The sequence below is a fragment of the Silene latifolia genome, unplaced genomic scaffold (assembly GCF_048544455.1).
Source record: "Silene latifolia isolate original U9 population unplaced genomic scaffold, ASM4854445v1 scaffold_329, whole genome shotgun sequence".
Taxonomy (NCBI): domain Eukaryota; kingdom Viridiplantae; phylum Streptophyta; class Magnoliopsida; order Caryophyllales; family Caryophyllaceae; genus Silene; species Silene latifolia.
The window spans coordinates 126,234-140,317 of record NW_027413261.1 but is presented as its reverse complement, the minus strand read 5'-3'; the positions used below and the strand labels follow the sequence as shown (position 1 = coordinate 140,317).

The window sequence follows — 14,084 nt, the reverse complement described above, 5'->3', positions numbered from 1 at the left end:
TTGTTGTGTGTTGTTGGATTATATAAATTGTGTGATTAGTACTGACCCCGTTTAATGTTTTAAAAACTGTGGTGATCCATTCGGGGGTGGTGAGCAGTTATTGAGCAGGTATGATTGATGCGCATGGGATAGCTGGGATGAGTCATCACGTTGCAGTTAGAAGTCTTCCGTTGTGTCAGACGATGTCTAGTAGCTTTGATAGTTTTATCGCTAGACAGTTTGAGTACCTTGTATTTCCTTTTGACAGTTTTGGTTTTGATCATGTAATCACTTAAACTTATTTAATAAAGTACGTTTCGTTATTGTCTTATGATTATCATTGCCTCGGGTAACCGAGATGGCACCACTTCCATGCCTTAAGTGGTCCTGGTAAGGCACTTGGAGTATGGGGGTGTTACAAAATGGTATCAGAGCGACGATCCTGAAACCTGTAACCAATGAATCCAATGAATATAGGGAGTCAAATAAAATGAACCCGGGGTAGAAGTTGTAGGAGCTAATGCAAAGACTTGGGAGACGTCCTAAAGTCGCGAACTCGCCCTACAATTTTGAACCGGTCACCATGGGATATGAGTCGGGATCGCTATGTGTTTATCTTGTGAATTGTGTATCTATATAGTGAGGTGTGACATGAATCAGTGGATGTACGTATGTGGATAATGGGGAATGTGTAGAAAAGATGGTGATGATGTGATTTCGTATGTTGTTGATTGAAAGCATGTTGCATGACATTTAGTTTACAATGTTGGTTGGAATTGATAGAAAAGTGTATGAGAATGATGAGTAATGTGGTGGAAAAAAGGAAGTAGTTCATATGTGATGTGATTATACATAATTTTGTTTGTGTAATTTTATATAATGATTTCTTTTACATATCTACTATTGTTCCTATGTATATGTTGTATGAAGAATGTGGTGGAAATGGATGAATTGATTGGAAAAGATGGAGTGGCAATTGCATGAGAATATGAATTTTATGATTATGAACATGTTTAGGTGACGAAGTGCATTTGTAATATTGTTGTATTAGTAACATGGAAATAGGATTTGTAATGTATGAGTATGTTTTATTTACGAAAAGTGATAGAATAAAAGCATGTGGGTAAGTCATGATTGGCAAGTTAAATGAATTATGTGGATGATGAATGTTGTTGCTTTGCTTTCGAAAATAGTAACATGTGATTGGGACTTCTGGTTTTATGAGTATTGGGTTGTTTTTGCTTACCTTGTTGTCGTTTAAGTTGTTTGGAAGTAAAATCAAGTAGTTGATTTTTTCGATTATAAAGAGGTTGTCTTTAAACTATTATAACTTGAGAGGTATAAATGATTTTAATGTGATTCTAATTGGAGGTTATAGCTTATTCTTTTACGGTTCTAACGATAGGTCACACGCCCAAAACGACCAAGAAATGAGTGAGTTATGACTGTTTTACGAAAACTGGACAGTGCTGAGAAATGCGTAGGTACTCGATCGAGTAGCCTTGGTACTCGATCGAGTAGGGGGCACTCGATCGAGTATGTCAGTTACTCGATCGAGTAGCCCTGGTGATTTGTTTTACGTGCTTTTGACCTTCACCTACTCGATCGAGTAAGTCCCTTACTCGATCGAGTGGCCTGTACTCGATCTAGTGACCTCTATTTTGGGTCATATGCTTATCTTTTGACTTCGTTGCATATTATGTTTAATTCAAAGGCGTTATTTTACTTCTTTATGCATTGTTTTACATGTATGTTGGTCTTGACGCGTAAGTTACCCAATCTTGTGATGTAGTGAGTGGCACCTATGGTGAGTATGAGTTCGGTGGGAGGACATGAGTTATATGTGGTTGTGATAGATAGTGGAAAAAGAAAAAGGAAGACCGTTATGGCTTAATTGAGACATAGAGCATGTTTTCTGAGATGAAATGAAATGAGTGATAGGATTGTGTGTTGAGTAACGTAAAAGTAAGTGAATATGGGCAAGAGATGATGTGAGTCTAAGGAACGTGAGAATGAAAGAATTGAGAGTAAGGACGTGGATAGTGGCAACTTGAGTTGTGTAAAGAATTATGGAGGGAGATGGTTAGGAGTCGTGTGGGTCAAGAATATATGTAGTGAAAGTTCGTTTTAAAAAGGGGTTGAGAATAGTGGTATATAGTGAACTTTATGGAAACATGTTGCGAGGTGGATTTGTAGACAGTGAGTGAGTTTGGAAGATTTGGTTTATTAAGAGGTGAAACTACGTGTGATTTCTTTGGGCATTTAACGGTATGAAGTAAATTTTGATTTCTAGAGATGTACGAAGGAGATGCAATTGTTTGAACAGTGAACGTTGATTTTATGGATAGATTAGTGGCAAGTGTGAGTGATAGCATAATAAGAGAAGATCCATGGTAAGAAAGAGTGAGATGATATCGATATAAAATAATGAGATGTGAGTCTTGGAGCAATGAGAAAGTAACCGGAATACTAAAGAGTTAGGAAGAAGTAATAAGGAGTTTTATGGTTAATTGATTTTGTCGAGAGTAAAAGAAAAGAATGAGGGGAGTAAAACTAGGGAAATGTTGACCGGAGTTATGTGATAAAAGTAAGGAATCGTCAAGATGTATGATACTATCATGAGGATCTGAGTTAACGGTCACATAGGAGTCTCGAGACAACATGATTATTCATGGGTTTTGAGGAATTAAGGGAGTAAGAGGTTGATAGAGTATCTGCACGATATGAGATATTGGTGGAGAGTTAGATGACGATACGGTTAAGGATAGTGTTGGGAAGAATGTTGAGGTAAATTTTGTTGGTGGATTTGATGTTCGTTATTTGGAATGTTAACCAAAGATAGGAAAGAAACCGTGATGTTTAGAGATGAGGGTAAGAGGTTTGATGTCCGGACAGTGGTAGTGCTATGGTTTGTGACTCATGGTTAAGAGTGATGGTATATTAGAAGGGTAGCAATTCTAAAGAGGTTGTTTTGGTAGGGACCTAATTGTTGTGTATGATTGTGAGAGGGTATAAGATGTGGTTAGATGAGGCGGATGCTAATAGTTTAATAGTAATAGTATGGTTATACTTGGCATGAGGTGATGGTTATGCGAATGGGGGATATGTTATGAGGGGCATATGAGTTAAGCTCGGGCGATAGGTAACCTTTATCGAGTGGTAACTTACGTGATCAAGACTGACCAGTTGGATGTGATTACGGGTCTATGATGTGTATAAATGTTTGTGTGAGGTTCTGACCTCACGGTAAGTGGTATGGTGTGATAGTTATAAAGTTGTTATTTGAGTGTTCTGTAATATATGTTGGACACGGTAATTTAATTGAATGATATTCAAAAAGTAATAATTTGATTGATCTGGCATGACTGGTTATACTTGTATGTATTCATGATATATTTTATTCCGTGATGTGGTAAGGGGATGATGTTCATGAGGTTATTATCTGTTTAATTCATATAATATGTTGCTTTGTGATTTAGTAAAGTGGATTTGAGTAAGTTTTTCTTGTCCGAGAAGTTATGTTGAGTCAGTGCTTATGGGATTGTGTAAGTTGTGATGACGATCGATGTGGTTGTGGTGCCTCGGGTGGTGATCCGGGCACGGTGTTTAGTGTTGTGATGCGGGTATTTTCGCATTGCGGTGTGGCTGTTGGTGGCGGTGTTGCGATGCCGTCACCGGTTGTGGTGGAGTAGGCGGGATGATTATGATTCGAGTTTCGAAAGTACATACCATTTACACATAAATTGTTGTTTGGTTTGATGTTGCATCCTGTGAGTTTCAGTTTGTACAGATAGACAGTTGTTTTGTTTATTGATGTTTCTTATCAGTTAAGTTTTGGAATGAGGGTAGAATATGATATGAAAGAGAGTTGTATGTGTTTTCGTTGTTGTCATGATATAGTGATATTCTGTTGATGGGACATAGTTGTGAGAAGTTGTTACAGTAATTTTGATCTTGTTTTAAGATGAGGCATCGGTAGTCATAGTCATGGCAAGCGATTCGTGGAACATGTGTTGTAATGATCTGAAAGCGGCAGGTGGTTCATAATCTTTTGTAGAGACAGTGAGTGTAGGATATTGGGAATTTGTGTCATGTTAAGTTATGTATGAGTTTTGTGGTAATGAAAGAAAAGAACTTGAGAAGCTAGTGTGAGTGTACGTAACAAGTGTGGATTGTGAGTTATGCTTTTGATGAAGGGAGTTTTATATAGTTTATATAGAGAGGTATGTTATGTTGCGGTAATGTGGAAAAGTTGAAGTTTTTGGTTAAGCTAAAGATTTTGAGGTATAGGTTAGGTGGTGTGACGAGTGAATTGAAGTATGAGAATTGTTTAAGTAAGAGAGCCTTGGATACATGCATGGCGAGTGTTTAGAGTATAGGTGGTTATATTTGACATGTGATGATGATGAGAATAATGAGAAGATATAACTAAGGATATAGCATTAGTGAGTTACGAGGACGTAACATTTATCTTAAGAGGACTAGGATGCGATAAAAGAGATTTTGATGGTTGTGCATATGGTAGTATATTCGCAGTAGAGTGTTGGTGTAGCATAAAGAATGAAGTTGTATATTTTGTGGTTGATGTTGTTAAAAGGCCATGGCCGTGCTTGTAGTAGTGTGATGTTTAGGAGTGTGAAAATATTCCACTAGTGTTGACAGTTGGATGATGAGGTTATGAGTGTGAGTAAACTTCGAGGACGAAGTTCCTTTTAAGGGTGATAGAATGTAACATTCCGTTTGATGTATATGAGTGTCTTGATATTGGATTTGGTAGTGGATGATATATTATGGAGCTAGCAGCGTTAGAGGATGGTAGTTGGTAGTGTATGGAGTTAGTGTCGGGAGAGTTTATGATGTAGTTGATACGACATAGTGAGCGATGTGGGGAGGTAGGAATAGTTAGTGGAGTTGGTGTTAAGGGTTCATGGTTTCATGTTTTATAAGTTGGGGTTTTTGTTTTGAGTTCTTAGTAGCTTTGTTGCGTCTTGACCGAGTTAGTATGTTCGTTTTTATGTATGGGTTGAACTTCGGGGACGAAGTTCTTTTTAAGGAGGGAAGACTGTAATACTACGGTTTTATGAGTCTCTGGGCACTCTATCGAGTGGGCCTTACTCTGTCGAGTAAGAGTGGTTTGCAGTTTAAAATAGTTTCTGACCTGTTGGGTACTCGATCGAGTAACGTAGATACTCGATCGAGTAAGGGGGCACTCGATCGAGTACCTCAGCTACTCGATCGAGTAGCCGGTTTACGGGGGTTGATTTGTCGGGTTTTGTTAATAATGCGATTGAATATATATACAACTCCGTCACTTCCTTAATACATTTTATCAAACCTAATTACGTTCAAGGAGAAAACAAACTACGTTCTTCGCATCAATCACATTATTGACAAATCCCGGAGCTTGAGAGGTCGGATTTCATCGTTCTTTACATCTTTGTGATCCTTGTGTCGAGGGTAAGATATACGTATCGAATTTGTTAAATTTAGTTAAGTTTCGTTAAACCCTAATTTTGGGAATTGGGGATTTGTGTTAGTTTTGTGATTGTTAGTAATTATGTGATTATATGTTAGGAGGAGGATTCGTAAAAGAGGAATTTTGATACAGCTGTTGAGTCCGTCTGATTGTGTTGCTGTTCCAGGTAGGGTTTCCCTACTCAGTATTAATTACATAATGTGTGGTGATTGTGCTGTAGTTAGTGATTCTTGATTGATTCCGACGGTTGTGATTATATATTGTTGATTGATTCAGACGGTTGTGATTATATATTGTTGATTGATTCAGACGGTTGTTGATCTTGTATTGTGATTGTTGATTGTTTGTCTCTGGTTCTCGAGATGCGTTCTCGGCTGAGTGGAGTCACTTGCGGGAGTGGCTTCACGCCCTAGTTTCGCCCTCCGTGGAACCCGCCACGGGAGGGGATGTGCACATTAATGGGACAGGATTATCGCTCGGTATGATGAGCGGGGATTTGGTGGGTACGGCTGCGGTCCCCCATCGGCGGGTCGGTCCAAAGGGACGTCGGTGACGGAGATTGATTGGAGTGGGTGTGATTGTGTGTGTGACCGTTTGAGCTGTGTTGTTTGTTGTGTGTTGTTGGATTATATAAATTGTGTGATTAGTACTGACCTCGTTTAATGTTTTAAAAACTGTGGTGATCCATTCGGGGGTGGTGAGCAGTTATTGAGCAGGTATGATTGATGCGCATGGGATAGCTGGGATGAGTCATCACGTTGCAGTTAGAAGTATTCCGCTGTGTCAGACGATGTCTAGTAGCTTTGATAGTTTTATCGCTAGACAGTTTGAGTACCTTGTATTTCCTTTTGACAGTTTTGGTTTTGATCATGTAATCACTTAAACTTATTTAATAAAGTACGTTTCGTTATTGTCTTATGATTATCATTGCCTCGGGTAACCGAGATGGCAGCACTTCCGTGCCTTAGGTGGTCTTGGTAAGGCACTTGGATTATGGGGGTGTTACACTCAACTCCACAGATCGACCAAACACAGCAGGGGAATGGTCGTGAACAGATACAGCAGTGGGGCGCGGTCGATCGACCATACCAGCCAGTCGATTGACCAGGGTGACAGGAACAGAAGCCCCTGGTGTCGCGGCTCAGTTGATCGACCATAAAAGCCAGTCGATCGACCGAGATACCTGCTGTAAGTTTCTGATTTCTTCGAATTAACTCAATAAATTGAGCTAATATGGTCTATGGACCTGCAGATACACATAATAACGCGCCCAAAATTGCGCAAAACCCAAAGTAACAGTCTAAAGTCTTTAAATCCTAAGCAAACTTATTAAAGCGAAGTCTCGCGCAAACCAAAGCAATAAATAGTCTAACAAAAGCAATAAAATGTTTTTCTAAAAAAAAGTCTTAATCAACTAATAGTTGATCAAGAATGGCCACGGAATGGCCCACTTGCTCGGCTTCTGACTACAAGAAGTAGCCTCTATAGTGCTCATCTCCTCAGTGGGGCTCCTAACAACTCCAATATCCGCAGAACTCAACGGATCAGCATCTCTAACATCTTCCCAATCAATGACCTCGTCTGGCTCGTCAAAATCCAAATCGGACTTCGTCACCTTGCTTGGCTCCTCATCTGTGCGATAGCTAAGACATCCTAGACCGCCTCTTTGAGCGATTGGCTCCTTTACAACTGGAGCAACATGCAGGAGTTGTCAAAAGTCATTGTGCAATTAAAATCAATCAAATTGGGGATGACAACGTCAAAGCTGGTGAGAAAGAAAAAGGGACGAGAAAAGTTCGTGCGTATGTGGACGTCAACTATTCTCCTCCTACTGGTTCAAATTCAAGCTCGTGGAGAATGAAGAGGACGGTCAATGATACCGAAGGGACGTCCTCCATTCAGAAGCCCTCCATGGGGCTACTGAATTGTCTTGAGAAATGAGCGGGGAATGCCCCGTGTAACAATTTGTAAAAACTATTTTTAAATTTCCGTTGGATTTCTTTATTGCGTTTTATAGGACTATTAGAATTTAGACAATTTTTAGTGTAGTTAGAAAGACTATAGACTGTTATTTTTATGATTTGGTATATCGGGATATGTTTGCGAGTGTTTTTATGCAGGTTTGGGGAGATATTACGCAATTTGGATGAGCTATAAGAGGAAAAGCACTCGATCGAGTACTTTTTGTACTCAATCGAGGGGAATTCGCAGGAAAAGCTTCGATCGAGAGGCTTGAAAGTGTTCGATCGAAATAGCAAAAAGCAGGAGTTCTCGATCGAGTAGATTTTTACTCGATCGAGTAAATTGAAGACAGGATCTCTCGATCGAGTGGTTTAAAATCACTCGATCGAGTGGATTTGCAATGCCCGCGCAGGAAATAACTCTTAAACTTCCTATTTTCATTCTTTATTTTCATTATTTCATTTGTTCATCATTTTACACGATTAAAAACCCCAAAATCCTCTCTATAATCTTGCCCATTACCAAATCAAACACCTACAAATTCTTCATTGCTAATTAATCATCATTTCCCCCTTATTTCCCCTTTGATTTTTGGTTGTTTTTGCGGTCAATTGAGGGTGTTAGGGTTTTGCGGTTTTTGTTCGAAAATCGCCATTTTTGCCTTATTTTTGTCGATTAATTGCTTCCATTGTAGGATTCTATTATCAAGTAAGTATTTTCTTTACTTCATTGCTGTTTAATTGTTTTAATTTTGCCATTTATGAAGTGATGATGAATTAAGGTTTAGTGATAGTCGATTTTTCGACTCATAATTGGGGTTTCTGTTTAAATTGCTTCACTTGATAATTATCTCCTTTACCTCATTGTTGATTATCTGTCTGTTTCGAATTTTTGAGGTAAAAATTGGGAATTAGGGTTTGTTAACTCGAAAATTTTGACTGACTTAGGGGATTTTTGGCTATTTAATTTGCTAATTAATTATCATTCCCCTTCCTTACTTGATTAGGATGGACAGTAGCTCAATGCCCTCTTCCAGTTCGAATTTTAGTCCGTCCTTGACTCAGACGGTGGTCCATGCTGCCACCACCGTCTCCACACCTGTTAGTACCGCAGCTGCTACTCCTGTTTTCCTTGTTACTGCTGCCGGTACCGTTGTTACTGCTGCTAGCACTGCTGCTAGCTCCGTCTCAGCTTCCACCTCCGTCACAGCCACTGCTGCTAGCACTGCTGCTAGCTCTTCTTCTTCCTTTGTGTCAGTTTCTGCTGCTAGTACTTCAGGTACGGTGACCACCTCTGCTGCATGGTCACCCGCTGTCACAGCTGCTTACTGGGCGGCTCTAGTACCTCGCCCCGTCGGAGGACAGGCTTCTACTTCAGGTTCTAGAGGTCGGGGTCGTGCACGAGCTACACCAGCTGCTGGCCGTTCTGGTGGCCGTGTTACCATCCGAGGGGACGACTCCCTCGACTCGCACCTCGAATATCCCCAGGTAATTTTTGTTAACAGTATTCATCGCACTAAGTTTTCTCGTTTGTTTTACTGTGACTTTCTCCCTACTCGTTTCTTGTGCCGTTCGTCACTTTAGAGGCTTGGTATCTATGAGCCGGTTTGTGGGATTTTAAGGGGTACGGGGATGGCTGGGCTTGTGACCATGAGTGCCTACACCTTCAAGGAGCTGACCCTTGAGTTTTTCAGCTCCTTTACCTTCTCCTCTAGGGCACACGACGCTGCCTCTACTTGTGCTTCCGTGTCTTTCCGGTTGTTTAACCGGACTTTTTCTTTGAATTTGGAGGAGTTTGGTACTAGACTTGGCCCTTCCTTTACGGGTGCCACTGCCGCCCCTATGAAGGTCATCCGTCAGCTGTGGCGGACTTTGGAACAGACTACCTACGAGGAGCGACAGATCGCTCAGGTCCACCTTCCCCCTGCCCGTTACTTCCTGCGACTGATGAGAAGTACTATTTTTGGTCATAAGGAGCCAAAAAATGTGACCAACACCGAGCCTTCTATTCTGGGCGGGTACCTGAACATTGACAGCGAGGGCCCCTTCGCCCTCAATATTGCTTACCTGACCGCCCAGTACTTTCAGTCTCAAGGGGAGAATACCACGGGCACCATTGTCTGCGGTGGCATAGCCACTTTCCTTGCTCGTTCTCTCCTCCCCGCTTTACCTCATGACTTACTGTACATAGTTGGAGATAGGTTCCTGGACCTAGCATCTAAGTTATCCATGACTTGGCTGACTTCAGACTACCGGACTTGGAAGATTAGTGGCTCCTTGTCCGAGGACCTTCCTTTCACCACCATGCCTCACCTCGTCCCTTTGCCCACTGTTGCACAGGGCGTTTTTGTAATACTACGGTTTTATGAGTCTCTGGGTACTCTATCGAGTGGGCCTTACTCTGTCGAGTAAGGGTGTTTTGATTTACGAAACAGTATTCTGCCTGTAGGGTACTCGATCGAATAGTCTTGGTACTCGATCGAGTACGTTAGTTACTCGATCGAGTAAATCGGTTAACGGGTAATATTTTGACAGGTTTTGTTAATAATGCGGATTAGTATATATATTACGTCGTCTTCTTCCCTAAACACTTTTTTATAAACCTAATTCACTCAAAGGAGATTTCAAACTACGTAGTTCTTTTCATCCGCATTATTGGCAAATCCCAGAGCTTGAGAGGTCGGATTTCATTGTTCTTTGTGTCTTTGTGGTCCTTGCTTCAAGGGTAAGTCCTACATACCAATTTTATAGCATTTGGTTAAGATTGTTTAAACCCTAATTTATGGGATTGGGGGTTTTATGATTAAATTAGTTGTGTATGTAGTAATTGCATGATTATGTGATAAGAGGAGGATTCGTAGAGGAGAGGTTTTGAGACAGCTGCTAAGATCGTCTGTTGTGTGTGTTTGCATTCCAGGTAGGGTTTCCCTACTCAGTATTAGTCACATGATGTGGATTGATGATTTGATCATGATTGTTGTTAAAGTATAATGTTGGTATTGTGACAGTTGTTGGATTTTATCATTATTGATTGTTGTTGATTGTATCTGTCTGTGATCTTCGGGGTGCGTCCCTGAATGAGTGGAGTCACTTGCGGGAGTGGCTTCACGCCCATGATTCGCCTTTTGTGGAACTCGTCACGGAAGGGATGTGCACATTAATGGACTTGGGTTTATCGCTCGATGGAGATGAGCGGGGCTTAGGTGGGAAAGGCTACGGTCCCCCACTGGCGGTGTGGAGTACCTGTTGCGATGGGTACTATGGCAGTGCTACACACTTTAGTGTGTAGTCAGTGATGAGGAGTTGATTATGGAGTTTGGGATGATGTGACGGTTGAGCTGTTTTGTTACTTGTCTTATTGTGATTGTATTGTGTGATTAGTAATGACCCCGTCTTTGTTTTGTAAAACTGTGGTGATCCATTCGGGGATGGTGAGCCGTTGTTGAGTAAGTTTGATTAGAGGCATATGGGCTAGTTGGGATGTGTCACCACGAGCTGATTAGAGTCTTCCGCTGTCATTCTTTAGTAGTTTTGAGACATTTGGTTTAAGAGAACATGTACCGTATTTTTATCAGTTTGGATTTGGAATTGTAATCACTTATTACTATTTAAATTATGTTTCGTTATTGTCATTTGATTATCACTGCCTCGGGAAACCGAGATGGTGACGTTCTTATACCTGAGTGGTCCTGGTAAGGCACTTGGAGTATGGGGTGTCTGATATATGATTTATTTGCACCTTATTTCCCTCTTTCTTTTATTCATTCCGACTCATATCGAGTCGGTTTCGTGTGCTTTTCCTTGCATTTTGTGCCCAATCCCCGTACTTGTTATTTTGTGTATCCTTTTGCAGGAACCGAGTCGAGTATAGAGGATTTGGGGCAAGAAAGGCATTTTAATGCCTTTACATGAAGAAAGGGGAGATGAAGGAGCGAGGACAATCCTCTGCCGGAGGCCGGCCCCCACCGGCGGGGATGTTGCTATGAGGAGAAAAAGGAGGAAACCAGCTGAGAAGATGTTCTCTGCCGGAAGGCCGGCAGCCGGCCCACCGGCAGGGAACACAAGTCCAACACTTAGGAAATTTTTGAAGAAGTTTTTGGCCAAAAGTTTGAGGAACGTCTTTGCAGGCACGACAAAATGAACCGGCAACCAGAGGGTAGCTGGCATGAAGAAATGGAAGGAAATCTCAAGAAGAAGAATTCTCTGCCGGCAGCCGGCCCACCGGCAGGGAATTACGCAACCTCTATTTTCCTCGTTTTGAAGAACGCGCTGCCGCACAGAGAGGCCGGCGGCCCGCCCGCCGCACAGAACACGCAAAGACGCAAATGGGCCTTTTCTCTTTTCCTCCCTTAATCCAATGATAGCCTATAAATACCCCCTCCTTAAACCCTTTGTACACACAACCCTAGATCTTAGAATATTTCCCTTTCCAAGTTCAAAACTTTATTAATCATTTTGTTAATCATTCCCTAATTAGATAAGTTCTTGAATTAAGTTAGCAATAGAATTTGGGTTGTAAGAAGATTGAAGGTTTCTCCTTCTTTATTATTCTATCCTAATTCATCTTTGCTATTGAGTAGGTATTGTTTCTTTCCCTATTTTCATTAGTTTACATATTGCTTTTCCTTCTAGTTTGTTTAATTGTTTTTGTTAAAATTGCATCCTTGTTGTTTGATTGTTGTTGTTTCCACTTTTGTTCATCTTTTCTTAGTTCATACTTGTTATTTCCACCCAAAGATTCTATCTTTGAGTTGTTTGTGTTAAAGATTGTGCCTTTTAGCATAATCTCCTCTCTTATTTGCTTGTTAATCATTTGTTTACATTTATCTTGTCCCTTATAATTGCTACAATAATCATCATGCTTTCTCTTTATGTTATTTGTTCTTCACCTCTTATTAGCATGATTATCCCCAATATGAGTGAGTAGATTTCCTTCTAGGGTTTAGGGGGAGTCTATATGGATTTTATGGGCATGATTGTATGATTATTTGGGTCTTTGGTGGTTTGTTTATCTTTCTTGTTCATGCACACATGGTGTTTGATGAATTGCATGAATGAAAGCTTATGCCTTTTTTCATTATTGCTTAATTCCCCCATTGAATGAAAGTTTGTGGTGGTCTTGTTGTATGTTTAAGAGAAGTGTGATACTTAATGAGAGTTAGTTGTCACCTTTAGGATAATCAAGACATTGATTTTGCATCTTAGGATAAACTCTTACCATAAACCCCTTAAATCATCATGTTTGCCCTTAAACCATTTAGATGAACCCGAAAGACCTAGCCTTTAATAATTTGTATTCATCTTCACTAGATTGTTTGTTTAATTGCTCTAGTAGTTAAAACCAAAACCCCTCCTTTCATTGTCGGTTAAACTTGACTCTAAGTCGGACCTAGTAGAAACCCCCGCCGTCTTCGTTTTTGACCCCGACTAAACACTACATTTAATTGGGTTTTCATAAATAGTTTTGGTAAAGGGATAAGACGACAAATCTCTTGTTATCAAATGGCGTCGTTGCCGGGGATGGCGTTAGGTTATGCTTAGTTTTTGCTTAGAGTCTTTGCTTTAGTCTTATCTCAATTGTTAGTTTGTTTTAGTAGTTGTGTGTTCTTTGTAGAGTGTGTGATTTCTTGCCTTCCCCTAGTGTGTAAAAACACTATGAGACTAACGATTTGTCAAGTGCATGCCTAGAAGGAACCACCAAGCTCTTCTCTTCAACTCCGACCCCGAAAGGCTTTTTAGAACCTTGAGGACAAGGACCCTTGAGAGAGTTAGGAATAGTTCCCCTCAAGCAAACTTGGACCAACCAAATCCACACATCCCACAAAATATTGATACCACAACCACACTTCAACCAAACCTCACAATTGAGACTCTACTAGAAAACCCCTTTCATAACTTCCCTAATTATAATAGCCCACCCCAAACACCACCACATCAAGTACCAAATCCACCACCACAAATGGCTCTTAGAGATCATAACTGGCCTAACCATAATGATTCATGTAACCCTATCAATTTTGGCACCTTGGCCCCAAACAACTTTGAAATGCATCCCGCCCAAGTCGGGTTAATTGAGAAGGACTTGTTCGGGGGGCATATTGAAGAGGATGCCCATGCTCATCTCCGAAAGTTTAAAAGAAAAGTTTCAATGATGAAGAAGAATGGGGTGTCCGAAGACACCTTGAGAATGATGTTGTTTCCGTTTTCATTGACGGGCAAAGCGGACCGATGGTTTAACATTCACCCACCGGATACTTTCACTACTTGGGATGCTTTGGCTAAAGCATTCATGGCCAATTATTACCCTTCCTCCAAGACCGCGATGCTCCGTAATGAGATCCATACGTTCCAACAAGAGGATGGGGAGTCTTTGGGTGAAGCTTGGGACCGTTATCAAGACTTGATAGCAAGTTGCCCCCACCATGGGATACCGGAATGGTACATCACTCAAACATTCTTCCAAACTTTACTACCAAGAACTAAGGAGATGGTAAATGCCTCCGCGGGGGGAGGTTTTGACCACTTGAGTGATGAAGAGGGCACGGCATTGATCAAGAAAATGGTGGATTCGGAGGCAAACTATGGTTCTAGAGGGAACATGCTACGAAGGAATGGGAAATTTCCTAAGGAAAATGCCTCCAACTCCGAGACAAATGCCAAGCTTGACT

The 14,084-nt window shown here is 40.9% G+C and overlaps 1 non-coding gene across 1 annotated transcript; it reads right to left on the bottom strand.

Annotated features, from left to right (window-relative positions):
- Nucleotides 1-13,738: 13,738 nt before the first annotated feature.
- Nucleotides 13,739-13,845, bottom strand: LOC141639298 (small nucleolar RNA R71). The gene has a single exon (XR_012542456.1). It is a non-coding gene; the product is annotated as a small nucleolar RNA R71 (small nucleolar RNA).
- Between the last annotated feature and the right edge of the window lie 239 nt (nucleotides 13,846-14,084).